Source organism: Rhinatrema bivittatum, chromosome 9 (assembly GCF_901001135.1).
Source record: "Rhinatrema bivittatum chromosome 9, aRhiBiv1.1, whole genome shotgun sequence".
Lineage (NCBI taxonomy): Eukaryota > Metazoa > Chordata > Amphibia > Gymnophiona > Rhinatrematidae > Rhinatrema > Rhinatrema bivittatum.
In genome coordinates, this window is record NC_042623.1 from 52929698 (window position 1) to 52952162 (window position 22465).

At 46.1% G+C, this 22465-nt stretch overlaps 1 long non-coding RNA gene across 1 annotated transcript in view; it reads left to right on the forward strand.

The window, feature by feature from the left end:
• Positions 1 to 22465, forward strand: part of LOC115098674 — a 74427-nt gene that overhangs the window by 39167 nt on the left and 12795 nt on the right. The window contains exon 2 of the long non-coding RNA XR_003858587.1: positions 12723 to 12865. This is a non-coding gene — a long non-coding RNA (uncharacterized LOC115098674). The remainder of the gene's footprint in view (positions 1 to 12722; positions 12866 to 22465) is intronic.

A 22465-nucleotide genomic window follows, 5' to 3' on the forward strand; every position in this document is an offset into this window, starting at 1 on the left:
ATTCCCCTCCGGAAGACCTTACATACCCAAAATTTCTGGAAAAAGTAGGTACAATGCTGCATCTAGAGGTCCAAAAAGAGACAGACCCTAGATCAGAAACCCTTGGTCTCCTAAAGATTTTCATACTCCAGGAGAACCAACATCTCTTCCACCACAAGAACTCCTGCATTCCGTCTTACAGAAATCCTGGGAAACACCTTACGCAATCTCAGCAGTTTCCAGGAAGACGGATATAAAATTCCGTATGAGGAAAACATCACCGTATTCTATACCACAATTACCGCATGCTTCAATTGTAGTAGAGTCGGCAATGCAAAGATTTAAGAAAACAAAGTCACATTCCTCATACCCACCAGGCAAAGACCACAAATATTTGGATGAGTTTGGCAGGAAAATATACCATAATTCAATGTTGAATGCCCAAATTATGCACCATCAATTCTACATGGTACAATACCTATATGAGTGCATACAAGCGATAAAAGGTATGTTGTCTTCGACTGTGGATCAGATACCTCCGCCTTTTCATGACATGGAAGAGTGCTCTCGACACCTTTTGAGGTCGATCTATGAAGCATATGAAACATCTTCCAGGGCATCTGCAACAGCCATTGCAGCCCAAAGACTAGTATGGTTACACTCAAGTTCGATACGTGAAGATTTACACGAGAAACTAACAAACCTCCCATGTACAGGAGATAACCTGTTCGGAGAACAATTTCAGGACACAGTAGGTAAACTGAAGGAGGAAGCTCTAGCAGTATAATCATTAACATCACAACCTCACTATTCGACCATGCGTCGTTATATGGGATCTACTTGTAGACAATCATATGCCAGGAGACCTTACAGGTCTTACCAGTCCTTTCGTACACAGACATACTCTTCATACCAGCGTCCTGCTCCACAACAGAATACCTCCAACTAACGTAGAGGTAAACCACGTAACCAGAGACAGCAGGCACAACAGCCGACTACTGCAGTAAAATCGACTCCATCTTTTTAGTTACCCAGCCACCATCACAGCATCAAACACCACTCGGCAGGATTCATTCTTGCCTGGCAGCTTGGGAGAGGATAACATCCAATCATTGGGTTTTGGAGATAGTACGACACGGTTACCAACTCCAGTTTGTCACAAAACCCATATTACCTCATCTTTCCACTCTCAAGATTCACAGCTTCCAACCACAACTGGGGGAGGAAATAGCTTTGCTTCACAAAAAACAAGCAATTCGACAAATTTCCCCGGAGACCCAATCAGTAGGATTTTATTCTCCATACTTCCTCATACCCAAGAAGTCGGGTGGCCTCCGTCCCATACTAGACCTAAGGGAATTAAACAAATTTCTCACCAAAGAGAAATTCAAAATGGTATCGTTGAAATCGATCCTTTCTCTGATTCAAACCAACAATTGGATGTGTTCCATCGATCTGAAGGATGCTTACACACACATTCCAATCCATCCATCCTCATGGCGTTACCTATGCTTTCGCTACAAGCATCAACACTACCAGTATAAAGTTCTCCCTTTTGGACTATCAGCTGCACCCACGTTTTCACCAAATGCACGATTGTGGTGGTGGCTCATCTCAGACAATAAGGTATAACCATCTTTCCATATCTGGACGATTGGCTCATAATCGCCCCAGCTCCAAACATCTTACTCGATCACCTCCATCGGGTGATACAATGCTTGCAGGAATTAGGATTGGTGATCAATTTTCAAAAATCACACCTACAACTGACACACACCTACAATTCATAGGGGCATGCCTGGACACCACTTGCAACCGGGCATACCTACCAAACGACAGAATATTAAACTTCCGTCACCTTCTACATGGATTGAACCATACTCAGAGACCTTCGGCGAGACAAGTTTTAGTAGTCCTAGGCCACACGGCGGCGGCTATTTTCACGGTTCCAAACACCAGGCTACACATGAGACGCCTGCAATGGGGTTTGAAACGTCAGTGAAAATAACACTCGCAACCATTGACACAGAAGGTATCGTTGACCTCCGAGATGAGAAAAGACATAACATGGTGGCTCCTGGACTCCACCCTGTCCAAGGGAGCATGTTCAGTTCCCCTCCCCACAACGCAGTCTTAACCACAGATGCATCTCGCAAGGGCTGGGGTGCACACCTCGAGATTTACGAAACACAAGGGTTATGGACAATCTCGGAACAGAACCTGCAAATAAATTTATTGGAACTCAGAGTGATTCAGAATGCATTACAAGTATTCCAAGACCATCTGAAGGGCCGCAGGGTCATGATCTACACGGACAATAAAGTGGCAATGTTTTACATCAACAAGCAAGGAGGGTCCGGTTCATGGTCCCTTTGCAAGGAAACCCTGCAAATATTCGAACACGCTCACAGACATTGCATATATCTGCAAGCAACTTACCTACCAGGCGTGGCAAATACAAGAGCGGACAGGCTAAGTCGCATCTTTCATCCTCACGAATGGGCACTCAATACAGAAATAGCCCAAGACATATTCATGCAGTGGGGGACACCTTCGGTAGATCTCTTTGCAACGGAGATCAATGCTCAAGTTCCCAAATTCTGCTCGATAAGACCAAGCCAATTCAGGATCGCTCAAGATGCCTTCCTCATTCCGTGGACGACAGGCCTCCTGTACGCCTTTCCTCCCATACCACTCATAACAAGGACAATTCAAAAGTGCATAGCAGACAAAGCTCAACTGATACTCATCGCCCCGGCCTGGCTGAGACAAACATGGTACAGTTTCCTTCTCCAACTGTCCATCATGGATCCAATTCAGTTATCGAATTGCCAAGATCTTCTCTGCCAAGATCAAGTGATGCTTCTACACCTGCTACACTCATCTCTCCACTTGACAGCATGGAGATTGAGAAGCTCCTTTTAACAGAACAGGGAGTTTCCACTTCGGCACAATTCATTTTGTTAGAATCCAGGAACCTCTCAACAAGGAAGAATTATAGCTATAAATGGAAACGTTACTCTACCTGGTGCATTTCCAAAGGTGTACCACCATTGGACTGCTCACCTGAGTTGCTCATAGATTATCTACATACACTATACGCAGCAGGTCTAGCAACATCATCCATCAGAGTTCATCTCAGCGCTACAGGGGCATATCATAGGCCAGTTAACAATATGCCTATATCCAATCACCCCTTACTATCTCGTTTCATCAAGGGGTTAACTCACCTTTGTCCTCCGATCTCCAAACCTCCAGTTCCATGGAACCTCAACATAGTTCTGGAACAGCTCATGCTTTTTCTGTTTGAACCCATGGACTCGGCACATATTAAATACCTCACATGGAAAGTTGTACTCCTAGTTGCAGTAACATCAGCACGAAGAGTTAGTGAATTACAGTCCTTGGTCCATTATTCTCCATATTTACAGTTTCATCACCAAAAGGTGGTTCTCCGAACTCACCCATCCTTCCTACCAAAAGTGGTTTCTCAATTCCATCTCAATCAGACCATGGAATTACCCACCTTTTTCCCTAAACCTCATGCAAATGATAGGGAAAAACTACTGCACGCACTAGATTGTAAAAGAGCTTTAGCATACTACAAAGAAAGGACAAACTCGGACTCCCGTGTTTCTCAACTCTTTGTCTCTTTTGACCCAAAGGCACCTGGATTACGAGTGGCTAAATGCACCATCTCCAGCTGGATAACGCAGTGCATCAAATTCTGTTACGACAAACAGAAACTACAACTACATTCAGAGCCTAAAGCTCACCAAGTCAGACCAGTAGCAGCCTCATTGGCACACCTAAAGAATGTGCAACCCATAGACATTTGCAAGGCAGCTACATGGTCATCACTTCATACCTTCACATCTTACTACTTCCTTGATCAACAAGCAGCCACTGATGCGAAGATAGGGCAAGCAATCCTGCAATCTCTATTCTCCTATCCAAGGTGACCTCCACATTGTCAAAGATCACGTACAAATATATCTCTTTCTAAGACCCTTGTATATAATTTCTTTCTAAGACCCTTGTATATAAGTTACACCATTGTGTATATAGTTCCATCGTTTACTGTTTTGCACTTTCTGTACTACCTTCTCACTGTAATTAATTGTACTCCTCTCCCCCTCCCCTGTTCTTTGTACTTTCAATCTTTCAGTTGTAATGTAAACCGGTATGGTGTTTGCATACTAATATCGGTATATAAAAAACAAAAAAAATCTTAAATAAATAAATAAATATATCATAAACAACGTGATCGGGAGCTTGGGACTCCCATGACAGCATGGCTAATACAGCCCTGCTATCGACGGGAAAAAGCAAGTTTGCTTACCGTAAACGGTGTTTCCGTAGCTAGCAGGATGAATTAGCCATGCTGACCCACCCTCCTCCCTGGCAGTCACCTAGTCTTCGACTACAGTTCAGCTTAATCACAGACTGAGGATATTCTGTTACTTTCCAAGTGGGAACACACGCGCAGCCACAGAGAGTTAAACTCTAATCTCTGCTTTGGCAAGCTCCGCCTCCCGGACCTGATTGACAGATCCCCATGACAGCATGGCTAATTCATCCTGCTAGCTACGGAAACACCGTTTACGGTAAGCAAACTTGCTTTTACTATATTGCAATTCAGTTTACTCAAAGGTTTCTGAAGGCCGAACCCACACCCAACACCCTTTACAATAAGCTGTAATACCATATAGCTGCAGGTGGCTTTTTTGCAGTTCTCTGGTTGGTGCCATAATAATGCATGTAAATAATATACATGCTGTTTGTGAGGAATAGCCTAGTGGTTAGAGCAGTGGGCTATGAACCAGGAGACCAGGGTTTGAGTCCTGCTGTCACTCCTTGTAACCTTGGGCAAGTCACTTTATCCTCCATTGCCTCAGGTACAAACTTAGATTGTAAGCTCTCTGGAGATAGGGAAATATCTACAGTACCTGAATGTAAACCAATGTGATATCTCAGATTGAATGTTGGTATATAAAAATAAATATTCTTCTTTAGAAGAATACTTTGAATGCTCTTTTTCATGTAAAATCTGTTATTATAAATTACCCTTGCTCCAACCCTGGCTGCACTGGCTCCACAAGAGAAAGCAGGATTCCCATCTGGAGCTGGGTTAGTGTCTTTCCCTCGTCTTGGCCAGGGCTTAAGTTTTTCTTTTTTTTAAGCCCAGGGGAAAGTATGGATCACTTCTGGTCCCCTATTCTCTGGAGTAGATAGACAGAGTCAAGCCTAGGGAACCATAAAAAAAGCAGACTATGTGTAGCATGCAGTCAATGGGAATGCACTGGAGTGGTAAGAGGGTGGCAGAGAAGTGGAGGCAAGCTACAGACACAGGAAAGGAAAGAGTGAGTCAGGAGGAAGTTCCTGTGCTTTGTTGGGGAGACTTCTGTCTGAGGTGACTAGTCTGAGCTGTGAGAGGAACAGTTAGCTGTGGAACCAGCAAGTCTCAGAGTGGGATTGGAAAAGGAGAATGGTACAGAATGAGGAAGGGCTGGCAGCAAGCTAGAACTTTACATTATGATGCAGAGGTGCTGGGGTGGGGACACTCACTGTATGAGCACATACCATAAGTAGCAGCACAATAGTAGCATGTTAGAGAGAGTGTGTGTGTCACACAGAGTGACATATACCTATACATACACTTTATCTGTGTCAGAGGGAGAGTGCATATGTGGCTGTCTCTCGCTGATAGACACACACACACTCGCTATACACACTCGCTCTCAGTGTAGGTTTATCTGTGTATCTGTGGAAAAGTGTCTGGGAGTGTGTGTCGATATAGAAACTTTATATACAATCTATAAATCTGTTTGTGTGACTGAGCATGTGTGTGTGTGTTAGACAATGGCTGGCAGTGTAGTCGTCTCATTATTTTTATTTATTTTATTTAACATTTTTTATATACCGAGGTTCTGGTAACAATGTTACTAATCACTTCGGTTTACATATAACTTTGGGATGACATAACACATGTGTCTTACAGAGAACAAGGAAATGAAGAACTGGGAAATAATTAAGTTACATAACACATTATGATAAACAACAGTTTTAAATTACTGAATCTAACATACTAGCGATTAGGATCAATCATGTAACAAGTGGACAATCGTTGGCAAGAGGAAATTGTATTTGATTCCGAATTAATTAAGCAGTGGGACACATGATGAGTTGACCAAGGTGGGTGAGTGTTAGTAAAGTCCGACTCAAGCATAGGCTTGGGTGAAAAGCCAGGTCTTGAGTCTTTTTTTGAAGGTAATTGGGCATTGTTCGAGCCTAAGGTCTGCAGGGAGTTCGAGCTGCTTGGTTGGCCAGACCAGGTTGGCCAGACCAGGATATGTTTGTCTGTATGTTAACTAATTTGAATGGATGGAATGGGGCCTACAGCTTTGTTTACTCACTGCTGGTCTAGAGTATGCTCTATTTCTTAGTTGTTTAGGAAGAATGCGAAATTTATTTTGGAGATATTTAGGCTTAATTCTGCCAGGTTCCAGAGTCGACTTGGTGTGCTTTAGGGAGCTGTTGACACGTGCTGCAGAGAAAGTGCACAAGAGAGTGGATCGGTTTTGAAAAAATCCCCTGGGTGGATATTTTCCTGCAATCCGCCTCGTGGGTTACTATATACATATACATACATGAAGGGTATTCATCAGGTAGCCAAACTTCCAATCAGTGGCTCAAAACACAGAGGTCTGAGGGTGGCAGATCATCCTGGGTTGTTGAACACTGCAGTGGCTGCTCTGGTGTCCAGTTCTGCCACAAAGTAAGCAGCTCCATCCCCATCTTGGCCCATCACAGCAGAAGCAGCTCCATTCCCTGGCCCACCAAAAGAGGCACATGGCTAAGCAGTTGTATGCTTATAACAAAGTCACTATGTTTCAGCAGCTCCCTCCCTCCTGAGCTGGCAGTGCCTCCACAGCATAGCCATTTTTTTTCTTTCCTGATTGGACAGCCAGTGTGCCCCCTTCAGGATTCTTCAAGCTCCCCCCCCCCCCCAAGTTTGTGCACCCCTGGCTTAAGGCACCATGAGGTTTTGTTCACAACTACTCAGAGTTTTATATCTCCTCCCAACCCCCTTAGCCTAGTCATTGCTGTGTCAGTCCTCGGTCATGGGCTACAGACCACAGCTGCCTCCAGGACCTGATAATGTGGACTCTGAGTCTGGCTACTAGGTATCACCATCAAATTAGAAAGGTGGAGACTAGAGAAAATGTGTTCTTTTGTAGTGGAGCACTTGATATGGAAAGGGCTGAAATCATGGAAATGGATGACTTTTGCTTATTGTTGAGAAAAGCAGTCTACAGAGCTGAGGTGTGCTGTGATTTTGTTCAAGATTCCTCTGTGCTGATGTCAGGCCTGGGAATACAGATGTGCAAACATATTCATAGAAGTCACAGAAATTACGTTTTGCACATTTGCATTAAAAATACAAAAATAGTGTACTGCTGTGGATTTTCTTTTTACCCTAGAATTAAATGTAAACATTTATGGAACCTCGCCACCCTCCTGGACTGAAGGCAGAAGAAGAGAGAGCATGGTGCCATTGAAATGAACCACAACAGGAAGAGGCAGTATAACGTGAGCTGCCACAGCAAGGCTAAAAAGATTATGAGACCTCCCTCCTGTGAAGGTGATCAGTCCCTATTGTGGAGGCATGAATAAGAGTTTCAGGTTAGGGGATTTGCATATGACAACCCTCTGACTCTTACCGATGAATTACAGTCAAATATCACTTCAGAACCCAATTATAACAAAGTCCTAAATTGTAAACCTTTGAGTAACAGAGGCATTTGTGTTGGAAATGTATTGAAAGACAGTCTTAGCAAAAGGCAGTCAACAACCTCGGGCATCTGGTTTTTCATCCAGATAAAAGAAAACCAGGGAGGAAAGTAAAACTTGTATTTTTTTTTGTCCTTGTAGCTAAGAGGAGGAATTTCTTCAAGCTAGCAGGCTGCTAAATTGACTTAGCTGAGCTGGAATTACAAAGCCCATCCGAGCTATTAACCCTAGCAATAAAAATCCCTCCTGCTGAAAAAGGCCTTATGTTGGCTGTGTAGAGATGTAGCTAGGTTCCGCAGGAGGGTGGGGACCCCACCAGTGGACTGGTGGGGTCCCCACAGGAGGGCGCAGATCAAGAGGTGGAGTTTTGTCTCCCTGGAGGATATGGACACAACAGCAGAGCAGAGGAGATGACAGCAGCAGTCTAAGCACTATCCTTGTGACTGGCAATACTCACTGGCAATGCACCAGTTGCATTTCTTCTCATGGGTGAGACTTGGGGTACAATGGAAATGGATCTTGGATCAAATGGGAACAAAAGTAGTTCTTTCTTTTTTTATATGGTGATATCTTGGAGGGGGATCCTTTGATTGAGGAGTTACCGGTTTTTGCAATACAAAAGTACATGTCGTTGATGGTTCTCTTAATTGGGTCAGATGATATGTTGAGAGAGGTGGAGGATGATAATAATAAGGGGCAGGAGCCCTGTGGACAATGTTCAGTTTGTCCACAGATATTAAGTGGTCCAGTGTTTAGACATCCAGTTAAGGGTCAGGTCTATAAGTTGAATTGTAGATATGATTGTAGGAGTCTACAGGTAGTTTATACCATAGTATGCCCATGTGAACATAAGAATATAAGAATTTGCCATGCTGGGTCAGACCAAGGATCCATCAAGCCCAGCATCCTGTTTCCAACAGAGGCCAAACCAGGCCACAAGAACCTGGCAATTAACCAAAAATTAAGAAGATCCCATGCTACTGATGCAATTAATAGCAGTGGCTATTCCCTAAGTAAACTTGATTAATAGCCGTTAATGGACTTCTCCTCCAAGAACTTATCCAAACCTTTTTTGAACCCAGCTACACTAACTGCACTAACCACATCCTCTGGCAACAAATTCCAGAGCTTTATTGTGCGTTGAGTGAAAAAGAATTTTCTCTGATTAGTTTTAAATGTGTGCTTACTAACTTCATGGAATGCTCCCTAGTCCTTCTATTATTCGAAAGTGTAAATAACCGATTCACATCTACTCGTTCAAGACCTCTCATGATCTTAAAGACCTCTGTCATATCTCCCCTCAGCCGTCTCTTCTCCAGGCTGAACAGTCCTAACCTCTTCAGCCTTTCCTCATAGGGGAGCTATTCCATCCCCTTTATCATTTTGGTTGCCCTTCTCTGTACCTTCACCATCGCAACTATATCTTTTTTGAGATGCAGTGACCAGAATTGTACACAGTATTCAAGGTGCGGTCTCACCATGGAGCGATATAAGAGGCATTATGACATTTTCCGTTTTATTAACCATTCCCTTCCTAATAATTCCTAACATTCTGTTTGCTTTTTTGACTGCTGCAGCACACAGAGCAGACAATTTTAAAGTATTTTCCACTATGATGCCTAGATCTTTTTCCTGGGTGGTAGCTCCTAATATGGAACCTAACATCGTGTAACTACAGCAAGGGTTATTTTTCCCTATATGCAACACCTTGCACTTGTCCACATTAAATTTCATCTGCCATTTGGATGCCCAATCTTCCAGTCTTGCAAGGTCCTCCTGTAATGTATCACAATCTGCTTGTGATTTAACTACTCTGAATAATTTTGTATCATCAGCATATTTGATAACCTCACTCGTCGTGGTTATATTAATATTGGCCACACGAAATGGATGGTGAATGTGCTGATTCGTGAGCATTTTGTTACATCCGTTGGTCACAGATGGCTGTGGCCGCTCTTGCTCACCACTTTCTTCACTTCCCTGACTCCATAAGTTAGACTGGCAGCCTCCGCCAGCTGCTGACGGCCTGCCTAGCGCTCCCAGCCCTCCCGAGGCAGCACAGACGCCACCAACCGCCATCTTGCTGTCGGGATCCTTTAGGCATGCGTGCGCGCACGGGCCAGTCTTAAGCACGTCATGGTGGGAACCTCGGGGACATCCCCTCTGGATGATATCATCCCTCCAGGATATTTAAACCAGCTGGCCCTGCCTACCGATGACTTGGCAAAGAGATCCATCCTTGCTAAATCTGCCTCGCTCTCAGAGGACCTGCATTCCAGTTCCTGCTTCCTGGTGTAGACGTTTCGGGTACCCGCTCCTCGGGTGCCCTCTTCTCGTCTTTGGCTATCCGCTCCTCGGAGGGCCTGACGCCTGGGACTCTGCCTGCCCCATTCCCCGGGGCTTCCCTGGAACCATCGCTACTCTGTTCGTGAGTACCCCGCTCTGCAGACCACTTCCTGTTCTACCGAGGACCTCCCTGGTGTACCCTGCTCCGCGGACCATTACCATCTCTAAAGAGGATTCCCTCGGACATACCCCGCTCTGCGGGCCTTTACCAACTTTACTGAGGACCTCTTTGGTGTTCCCCGCTCTGCGGACTGCTATTATCTCTACTGAGGACCCTCTCTGGTGTACTCCGCTTCGCGGACCATTACCATCTCTACTAAGGACCTCATCGGCATACCCCACTCTGCGGACCACTACCATCTGTACTGAGGACCCTCTTCAGTGTACCCTGCTCTGCGGGCCACTACCATCTTTACCGAAGACCCCTTCTGTATTCTCCGTTCCACTGATCACTACCATCTCTATTGAAGACCTCATCGGTGTACCCCACTCTGTGGACCATTACCAACTCTACGGAGGTATTCCTTCTGGGTATCCCCCATTCCACTGACCCTGTGTCTCTGGGTCTGTGAGACCTCCTCTCTGACACCCCCCGCTCCATGGATAGTGCCTCTATCTCTTTAATAAAGACTCTAGACTGATACTGTGTCTGACGTCAGCTGAGACCTTGCCTCCCGACGGTGAGGCTCATGGGGCTCCTCCCTGTGTCTGTACCATCTCTCTCCTCGGCCCAGGGCCCACATACTAACTAATCCTAACACATTTGAGCTGTATTAGAACGAGTAAAATACAGGCTCCATTGGTGCAACATTGGCTGCAGATGGCTCACAATGAAGAAGATTTGAAATTTTTGGTATTACATCAGGAATATAATAGGCGGGGTGGAAATGTCACCAAAAAACATATGTTAAAAGAACAAAGATTTATTTATGAGTGGCAAACACTTGTCCCTAAGGGACTTAATAGAGAAATTGAGTGGCAGGCATTGCTGTAATTACAAAGGAGCATTCATAGAAACATAGAAACATAGAAATGACGGCAGAAGAAGACCAAATGGCCCATCTAGTCTGCCCAGCAAGCTTCACACATATTTTCTCTCATACTTATCTGTTTCTCTTAGCTCTTGGTTCTATTAAATAGTAGAATGGTGGTCGAGTATGTTCAATATTGAAGGAACTGTTGGAATTGTCACTTGGGGGAAGTATAGTGTTGGTAATGGTGACAAATCTTGTGGGAAATTGGAAATGAGGGGATAAAATGAGGGGATATGATGTGAAGGAGGAATGATGCAGTTTGGGGATTTTTTTTGTATAAAAGGTGGAGTTAAAATTGAAGAAGTTGTGTACAGCACATGCACGGCGGTTTTGAGATTGTAATAGTGGGGAAAGGGCTGTAGAGAATGAGAAGCAGGAGCGATGCATTTCGGGATTTTTTGCATAATAAAAGGTGGTGTTAAAATTGAGGAAGTAGTGTGGAGCGCAGGTGCAGCGTCGAGGTCGTAGCAGTGGGGAAGGAACGGCGAAATGAAGGTAATTTTTGGTATGGTTAGTTTGTGGAAAGTTTTTTAGAAGGATTATATACAATTTAAATGATGAAAATATTTTCTTTCTTAAGGTGTTAAACAGTGAAGAAATAATAAAGATCCATGTTTGAAAATTAAAAGAAGTGGGACGTATAGGTAATTATCTCAATTTTGTGAGTAACTCATATGAGGGGGTATGAGATTTAGGTTTTGAAAAGTTTATTATTGATTTTGTAAAAACTCTTTTTACATAGAGATATATAAGAGCTATGTGTGCAGTTGAGGCAATGGAAGAAGTGGCAGCTTATGGCGTAGTATCAGGTCGGTGGAACGGGACTTTTTTATAGGAAACATTGGGTAGGTAAAATTGTTGAAAGAAAAAATGCGGGTCTGTGTGTGAGGGTAGATTAATTGCACTATGGAGTTTTTAGTAGTATTTAAAGAGTGGTTTTCTCTTGTAGAATTTATGGAAAACCTTGTCTTTGAAAGGAGATTTGGAGAAGAAAAATAAAGATTCATTGTGCCATTAAAGTTAAGGGCTTTTGAGGAATGTACAGCAACATGGAACCTAAATGTATTAATGATTGAAGAACATCAAGGGATGTTAAGTACTATAAGAGAAGAAACTAATAGGAGAAGTAGAACATAAGTACAATTACAGGAAACATCATGAAAAAATTATTTGTTATAGTCCCTGAGGAAGCCTAGGGTGGACAAAACAAATAGGATCCTATAGTGTTGGACATTTGGATTTGTGGGTTTTAAGAATGTAGTGGAATTGTGTATGTGTGAATGAGATTATGAGGGGGAATATGGGGAGGCATTTTTAAATTATGTGTTTGTATACAATAATGTATTAATAAATGGATCATTTGTGATAAAGCAAATAAGTGTTTCCTTTGTGTGATGTAGGAATATCTTGGTATTACCACCAAGTACATAAATGTGCTGTTTGATATCTAGTGGAAATGTGCTGTTTGATATCTAGTGGAAATGTGTATATATATAGTTGTGTAGTCTCATAAAACAATCGTATTTATAAATACTTCTAACCCTGTTTACAGTCCCATCTGTTTTTCAGGTTTTCCTGGGATGAAGGGAGGAAAATCTCACCCACTAATACCTTCTTCCCAGGTGGAGGCACCAAGCACCCAAGGACCGATGGAGTCCTCTTGAGGAGGGATCCCACCAGATCGATCCCAGACCCAGGAATTCCCCTGCAAGGTGATTAAGCATGGAGGCATTACATTTGCTGAAATAAAAATAGAGCTCATGGGATTAATCCACTGTAGCTCACCAGTACTATAAGCAGTATACTGAAGTAACAAAAAAACCATACAAACCAGATGCAGGAAGGAGTATATTATTTGTGTGGGAAAAAAAAAGAATCAGGAAGGAGCTGGTCATTATATATTGTAGCTAAGTGGTCATTTATTTATTCTAAGTGGGTCATTAGGTGGGGTTCTTGGAAGAGGATGAGTTCAGAACTCCGTCACATTCACTCAGGTGCTTTGAATACTTAATTAAGTGATTACAAGAACCAGGCTATAGGCTAAGGGAGGAGAGATTTTCAGAAAGTAGAGTATGCCTGCTTTTGTAAGTTTGGTAACACATTTCTGGTGCTGCTAAACCAAGGTAAAAAAAACCAACCCAAACAAACAAACAAACAACATTCCTATTTAAATAAGGGCCAAAGCTGTTGAGAAGGAGCAGCTGACTTTCTTCCAAAGTTCCTTGCTACACTACTCTTAACAGAACACATGGTGGTAACCTTCACAGAGCGGCAGTTACTACCTTTAACAGATCGCATGGGGGGCAACCTGCATGGAGCGACATTTATTACCCTTAACAGAATGCAAAGGGTAACCTGCACGGAGTGGCAATATCACAAGCAAATTGTCACTATGTTATATAGAGAGACTACATTCTTGCTGCAAGGGTGAGGATTTCCATCATGGAATTGCTTGAACTTTGATTGCAAAGTAAGAAATGAAAGGCTGTGTTTACTTAAAAGGAACAGATGCCCTCCATTGTAACCTCAACTGTAAATGTGCTAGAAAGCAGTTAAAAGTCAGTATAAAGCTCCTCGCTTCCCTTGCACCCTTTGAAGTCCACAAAACACCATTGAACTGGTGAAGTTTGCAATTTTAAGCTTTACAACCCAACCCTTCGACACATATGCTCACTCACAATAATTTGTATGGATACACCAAAAGTATACAATGCTCATGTTCAATTTGCTACAGTGACCAGAGTAAAACAAGCAAATGCAGCACCATTAGTCCTCTAATAATTTTCCAGTGTGAGTAATTAAAAATTTTTTTTGGTTAATTTGCTGCTTTACACCTGGAAAGTAGCCCAGTGGGGGGTGCAATTTTCAGACAAGCCGGGTAATTGCAAACCAGGTGGACAGTCTTGCTGCATATAACCTCACGCAGATGCTCCTAGAGAAACAACCCGCGTTGCTTTTCTTTGAAAATGAGCACGTGCGCAGTGCACACGTTGGAAGCCTGTGCGTAATTTGCACCCTGGTGGGCAGCAGTGGGAAGACAAAATAGTGAGTAGACGGTGGGGAAACTCCATTGTATGCAGGGTAAGCCATGCAGCCGAAATATATGGAGGAAGAACAGGCGTGCCAATTCTGGAGCAGAAGGTAAGCCCAGCAATGGAACAAAATGGGCCATTTTTGAGAACTTGTCGATGGTAACCCATATGACCGTGTGACCCTTAGATGGTAGTAAGTCCACAAAGAAATCCGTGAAGAGATGCATCCACGGTTTTTCAGGAGCTGGAAGCGGTTGGAGCAGACCCCAAGGTCGACTGACCGGGGGTTTCTGTTGAGCGCAGGTATTACAGGAATGCGTCAGAGACCATAGTGGGCTACCAGGAGAAACGCTGAAGCAGAGCTAGGGTTCGTGCCTGCCTGGGTGGCCAGCAAACTTAGAATCGTGTGCCCATCAGAGATGCTCTTTCACGGAGGCGACGGGGCACAACAGTTTTCCCAGCTGGGACTGGGTGAGTTGCAGACAAGCAGATACAAGCTGGGTCAATGATGTGACCGGGTTCTTCGGGAATATCTTCAGGTTGGAAGGAACGAGACAGGGCATCTGCCCGGAGATTCTTTTCAGCAGTGCAATACTGGAGTTCAAAGTTGAACCTAGAGAAGAATAAAGCCCATCACGCTGGGCATGACTCAAGTGTTCAAGGTTCTTATGATCAGTAAATATCGTGAATTTGGGCGCCATTCCTCCAAGGCTAATTTAATAGCAAGTAGTTCTCGGTCACCAATACTATAGTTTTATTCTGCAGGAGAGAACTTGCAAGAATAGAACGAGCATGGAACTAAAGATCCAGACATGGAATGTTGACTCAGGTCCGCCCAGCCCCAATAGCAGAGGCATCCACTTCGACCAGAAAGGGGTGGTTTGGGTCAGGATGATGAAGGCAAGGTCCAACAAGGAAGGCCTCTTTGAGGCACTGAAAAACTGTAATGGCTTCTGGGGTCCAATTCCGAGTATCTTGGCCCATACGGGTCATCGCAGTGAGGGGAGCTGCCAAGGTCGAGTAATGGGCGATGAAATGGAGATAATAGTTTGTAAATCCAAGGAATCGTTGCAACACTCTGAGGCCTATGGACTGAGGCCAGTTTCGGATTCCTCTAAGTTTTTCAGGGCCCATGGAGAATCCTTGCTGCGAGATTATGTACCCCAGGAAGGGCAAACTTGACTGTTCAAAAAGACACATGTCCAACTTTGCAAAGAGATGATTCTCACGGAGGCATTGAAGGACCATGCGCACATCTGCACAGTGCGTAGTAGGGATGTGAATCGTTTTCCATATCGTCTTAACGATAGAAATCGTGTGGCAGGGCAAGAAAATCGTCTTAGGCACGATTTTTTAGTTAAAAAATCGTTAAAAATCGTTTTTTCCGATTAGTGCGCACTAACTCGAGTTAGTGCGCACTAACTGAAAATGATACAATTTGACACTTTTCAGGTCAGTTAAGGTCAGTTTAGGAATGAATATGTATTCCTATTGGCTGCCCTCTTATTTATTCATGTTACCAAGTTTCCTACTGACAGTATATGGGGGATGGGAAATGGAAACAGTTGGTAGCTTGACAAAACAAGTAATGTGATCAGTCAATGTGACTAGAACTTGTGCCCTAACCCTGATACCAGGGGTATTGTGATCTTCCTGCACACAGTGCCCTATCCCTATTAATACCAGGAGTGTTGTGATCTTCCTGCACACAGTGCCCTATCCCTAATACCAGGGGTGTTGTGATCTTCCTGCACACAGTGCCCTATTCCTGATACTGGGGGTGTTGTGATCTTCCTGCACACAGTGCCCTATTCCTGATACCGGGGGTGTTGTGATCTTCTTGCACACATCCCGATATCAGGGATAGGGCACTACATGCAGGAAGATCACAACACTCCTGGTATTAATAGGGATAGGGCACTGCATGCAGGAAGATCACAACACTCCTGGTATTAATAGGGATAGGGCACTGCATGCAGGAAGATCACAACACCCCTGGTATCAGGGATAGGGCACTGTGTGCAGGAAGATCACAATACCCCGGAGGAGTGAGGGTCAGGCAGCTCCCCCCTGTCTGTGAAGCCAGCCTCTCACTAGTAATGCAGGGAGGGAGCTGTCTCAGACTTCACCATCCTCCCCCCCCCCCCCCCCCTTACCCACACACCATTCACTAGCTGGGACATGGGGGAAGTCAGGAGTGAGGGTCAGGCAGCTCCCCCCTGTCTGTGAAGCCAGCCTCTCACTAGTAATGCAGGGAGGGAGCTGTCTCAGACTTCACCATCCACCCCCCCCCCCCTCACCCACACACCATTCACTAGCTGGGACATGGGGGAAGTCAGGAGTGAGGGACAGGCAGCTCCCCCCTGTCTGTGAAGCCAGCCTCTCACTAGTAATGCAGGGAGGGAGCTGTCTCAGACTTCACCATCCTCCCCCCCCCCTCACCCACACACCATTCACTAGCTGGGACATGGGGAAAGTCAGGAGTGAGGGTCAGGCAGCTCCCCCCTGTCTGTGAAGCCAGCCTCTCACTAGTAATGCAGGGAGGGAGCTGTCTCAGACTTCACCATCCTCCCCCCCCCCCCCCTCACCCACACACCATTCACTAGCTGGGACATGGGGGAAGTCAGGAGTGAGGGTCAGGCAGCTCCCCCCTGTCTGCGAAGCCAGCCTCTCACTAGTAATGCAGGGAGGGAGCTGTCTCAGACTTCACCATCCTCCCCCCCCCCCTCACCCACACACCATTCACTAGCTGGGACATGGGGGAAGTCAGGAGTGAGGGTCAGGCAGCTCCCCCCTGTCTGTGAAGCCAGCCTCTCACTAGTAATGCAGGGAGGGAGCTGTCTCAGACTTCACCATCCACCCCCCCCCTCACCCACACACCATTCACTAGCTGGGACATGGGGGAAGTCAGGAGTGAGGGACAGGCAGCTCCCCCCTGTCTGTGAAGCCAGCCTCTCACTAGTAATGCAGGGAGGGAGCTGTCTCAGACTTCACCCCCCCCCCCCCCCCCCTCACCCACACACCATTCACTAGCTGGGACATGGGGGAAGTCAGGAGTGAGGGTCAGGCAGTTCCCCCCTGTCTGTGAAGCCAGCCTCTCACTAGTAATGCAGAGAGGGAGCTGTCTCAGACTTCACCATCCACCCCCCCCCCCCCTCACCCACACACCATTCACTAGCTGGGACATGGGGGAAGTCAGGAGTGAGGGTCAGGCAGCTCCCCCCTGTCTGTGAAGCCAGCCTCTCACTAGTAATGCAGGGAGGGAGCTGTCTCAGACTTCACCATCCTCCCCCCCCCCCCCCCTCACCCACACCCCATTCACTAGCTGGGACATGGGGGAAGTCAGGAGTGAGGGTCAGGCAGCTCCCCCCTGTCTGTGAAGCCAGCCTCTCACTAGTAATGCAGGGAGGGAGCTGTCTCAGACTGGTATCAGGGTTAGGGCACTGTGTGCAGGAAGATCACAACACTCCTGGTATTAATAGGGATAGGGCACTGTAAGAGATGACTGTAGTAGATTGAATAAAGATCTGATGTTTCTGCTCTCCTCACACCAAACAAAAACAACACACAAGCAGAGAAGCCCTTCTTACAAAGCTGAGCTAGTGAGTTAAGTGGGAGGAAAAGTAAACATACTGGTGCCAGTGTGGCTACTTAAAAAATACACTTACCAACAATCAATTACATATATTTGAACTGTGTACAGTTCCAGCCAGGACCACCTTTCTAAAATGCACAGTGATTGGCAAATTCAACATGCACTAGCATTTCAGGTGCCTGCTAACAAAAATAATAAACAAACAAGTTCTAGTCACTTGAGTGCTGATCATTACATTACTTTTTTTGTCAAGCTTCCAACTGTTTCCATTTCACATCCCCCCAACCATATTGGTAACATCAATAGATAAGAGCACAGCCAGCCAATAGGAATACATACATACATATTCATTCCTAAGTGACCTTTACTGACCTGGGAAGTGTGAACACTTTGTTTCATTTTCTGTTGGTGTTCGTTAGTTTCCAGTTCCATTTCCCATCCCCCCAACCATCACCTCAGTTGTAACCTTGGTAATATCAATAGATAAGAGGGCAGCCAGCCAATAGGAACACATATTCATTCCTAACTGACCTTCAGTGACCTGGAAAGTGTTTATTTGTATCATTTTCAGTTAGTGCGCACTAACACGATTTAACGATTTTTAACGATAAATCGTTAGAATTTCTATTGTATCGTGTTCTATAACGATTTAAGACGATATAAACATTATCGGACGATAATTTTAATCGTTGAAAAACGATTCACATCCCTAGTGCGTAGCGAGATCCTTGGAAAAGACAAGGATATCATCAAGGTAAGCCACGACCTTGACGTACAAGAGGTCTTTGAAGATCTCATTAATCATCCGTTGAAATACTGCTGGAGCATTACAAAGGTTGAAGGACATCACCAGATATTCTTAATGCCTGTCCCTGGTGTTAAAGGTGGTTTTCCAGATATCTTCGGGACAGATCCGTACCAAGTTGTAGGTTCCACATAGATCTAATTTGGTAAAGATGGAGGCTCCTTGTAAATGGTCGAACAGTTCTGAGATCAAGGGCGACAGATACTTGTCTTTGCGAGTGATGGCATTCAAACCGTGGTAATCGATACACGGTCTTAGAGATCCGTCTTTCTTCATGATGAAGAAAAATCCCGCTCTGGCGGGAGAAGCTGAAGGTCAAATGAAGCCTTTAGCTAGGTTCTCCCGGATATACTCCATCATAGCTTTAGTCTCTGGTAGTGACAGAGGGTAAGTCCACCCTCGAGAAGGCGTAGTTCTAGGCAAGAGCTCAATGGGACAGTCAAACCTCCGTAGAGGTGGAAGGATGTCTGCCTTCTGCTTTGAGAAGACATTTTTGAAGTCTGCATAAGGAGCTGGAATGCCAGAGGAGGTGGTAGCCAAGGGAACTGTAGGAGGTGGTACCACATTTTTCAAGCAGGTCTGATGGCAGATTGGACTCCACTCAACCAGCTGGAGCAACCCTCAGTCAAACTGAGAGGAATGACGGAGCCAAGGTAGTCTCAGGACTACCAAATGAATCGATTTTTCCAGAACAAGGAGTTCGATTTCTTCAACATGGAGGGTGCCAGTGAGAAGGTGAACTGGCTCTGTAGTCAAGGAGATCTGGCCAGGTAATGGCTCACCATAAATCGATGCAATACACAAGGAAGTTTCCAAGGGACAGGTATCAATACTCAATAACTGAACTAGATCCTTGAGAATAAAATTTCCTCCTGCTTCAGAATCAACCAAAGCAAGGACTGGGAAGGACCGGGAGTCCCAGGTCAGCGTAACTGGTAAGGACAACTGAGGGGCTGGTGAGGTAGCGCCCAAGTTCAGGACCCCTACTGAATTTAGGCCTGGTAGTTTCCCGGACGGACTGGGCAGGTCTGAAGACGGTGGCCTGGTGCTCCACAATACAAACACAGGCCTGATTGTCTCCGCTGGAGGCACTCTTCCGGAGACAGCCGCCCATGGCCCAACTGCATGGGTTCTTCCACTTTGGCCACAAGAGGGACCCTGCCGATGGCAGGGCTGGTGGTCGGTGGAGAACGGGAGCGTACCTGAGTGGACCTTCTGGGCATCTGATTCTCCCAATGGCGCTCTTGGAGACGATGATCAATTCGGCCAGTCAGATCAATAAAATCCTCAAGTGAAGGAGGGAGCTCCCGAGCTGCCAACTCGTCCTTCAGCTGAGGTGATAGCCAATCCAGGTAGATAGCTCATAGGCAATCTTCCTGCCAAGAGAGCTTGGTAGCTAAGGTCCAAAATTCAATGGCATAGTCAAACAGGCTCCTTTGGCCCTGTCGCAGATTAGTACTTGCCACAGCATGCCACTCGGGGTCGTCGAAGGTCCGTCGAAACACGGCCACAAAGAGAGACAGTTCTTTCAGGAGCAAATCTGAGCACTTCCATAAGGGCGAGGCCCAAGCCAACGCCTTCCCCTCCAGACGAGACAGGATAAAGGTGACCTTCGTAAGTTCATCTTGGAAGATGGAGGGCTGCAGAGCAAACTGCATATAGCATTGGTTGATAAACCCTCTGCAGAGCTTGAAGTCACCATTGAAATGAGGCGGAGCTGGTAGGGCCAGCAAGGCCTTGGAGGTAGAGGGAGATGGCTGTTGGTTGGAGGACCCCGGTACTGGTACTGGATTACCGGATTGGGCATCAAGCCGGGCATGCAGACACTCAATGGAAGAGGCCAGTGCCTCGAGAAATCATTGCTGTTCTTGTACCTTTGAAGCCAGGCCAGGAATAGCCTGGAGGGCACATGGCTCCGCCGAGTCCATGGCCTTTGCAACCTGTTGCATAGGAGCTGGACCCTTGCGCCAAGGTGGGGTTGACGCTACCCATAGGAGGGATCCTACGGGTCCCTACCATCGACAGGCGGAGTGGGTTGACTGACGGAGGCCGGCTGGAGCTTCGCCAATTCCAGCCCTTCTTCCCCGTGGGTTGAGCCTTTGAGTACTGGGGCCGGCTGGAGTTAGGTGTGCCTCCATGTGTCGTTGAAGACGAGATGGACAGCTAAGGACACGATGTCATCTTAAAAGGTCAGCCGACCTGCTTAAAAGCAGGCGCAGCCCGTTGGCATTGCGCGCCGGGCGTCGTGCGCCCAAAGGAGCGCGACCTAAGGGGCCTGCCCCTTGGTGCACCCCTTTGTGTGCCCTGCGGTGCCCAGAAGTTCTGCATCCGATCACATAGACTGCCTTGGATTTCAGGCCACTCTGCCCACGGCTCTAGCTCCCTCTCGGCCCCGCGTGATCGGCGTAGACCTGCCGGGGTCACGGGCATCCATCTACCTCTGCTTGCCTTCCTCGCCTACATCAGACTCCACCGATATCTCTCACCGTAATTACGAGGCTGCGCACTAGACCAACTGAGAGAGTTGCCCACTGCACCCTTTGACTCCGCCCTTTTTGCAGGCAGGCACCCAGTCCGGGTGTCTCTCGCTGAAGAAGCACAATAAAGGGGCCTAACCTTTTGCCGCACCTCATATTTTAGCGTCGCCTATCAAGTGTCTAATCCCCCTCTCCCCCTCTTTATCCTCCCTTACCCTCCTATTCAGCCTAAATGCACTTCTTTTCTATTCCCCGTTTACACTGTCTCGCCTTACGAAAGTCCACCCCGTTACACCCACACCCCTCCAAGCCACGCAAATCCCTAGTACCCATCATGATCTCACCCCTCACTCAATTTTTGGGCCTAACCACGTTAGCCATTTCTTTATTCAATGCCCAATCAATCCTAAAAAAAAGCCCCCATCCTCCATGACCTGCTCACGGACTCCAATCCAGACATATATGCCATCATGGAGTCCTGGCTAAAGAACACAGACCAGGTATTCATTAACCAGCTTCCTCTGCAAACCTACGACATCTTCTCTATTCCAAGACCCAAAAAAAGGGGTGGAGGCCTGTTCCTGGCTGCTAAAAAACACCTTAACCTAAAACTCCAAAACACCCATTCCCCACACAGACTAGAAATTGGGCTGTTTAAATCCAAAGCACTGCAGGTCTGCCTCGTCTGTGCCCCCCCAGGCCATCTTGAACATGACCCTTTCCCCATTATAGAATACATTGCTGACAATATCAATTCTCCATTCCTGCAGTCATACTAGGTAGAGATGTGAATCGTGTGCCCGATCATTTTAACGATCAGGTTCGGATGGTGGGAGAAAAAAATCGGATCGTTAGAGATGTGAATTGGAATCGGTTCCGATTCCAATTCACTTTGTTAATTTTTTAGTGAGGCCTGAGCAGATAAAAAAAACCCCACCCCGACCCTTTACAAATGACCCCTTTGCTCTCCCACCCTCCCGAACCTCCCCCCCCAAAATGTTAAATTACCTGGTGGTCCAGTGGGGGAGGGGGGCCCGGCGCGATCTCCCGCTCTCGGGCCATCGGCGCCATTTTGGCTACCACTGATAAAAATGGCGCCGATGGCCCAATAAAAAAAACCCCACCCTGACCCTTTACAAATTACCCCTTTGCTTCTCCCACCCTCCTGACCCCCCCCAAAAACCTTTTACATGTACCTGGTGGTCTAGCGGGGGAGTCCGGGAGCCATCCCTTCAATCATACCCTCGGTGCCGGTGCTGGAGGTTTCAAAATGGCGCCGATCGCCTTTGGCCTCACTATGTCACAGGGAGCGACAGTCGCTCCCTGTGACATAGTGAGGGCAAAGGTGATCGGCGCCATACTGGTAGGAAATTGAATCCATCTTAAAAAAAGTTTAAACCAGC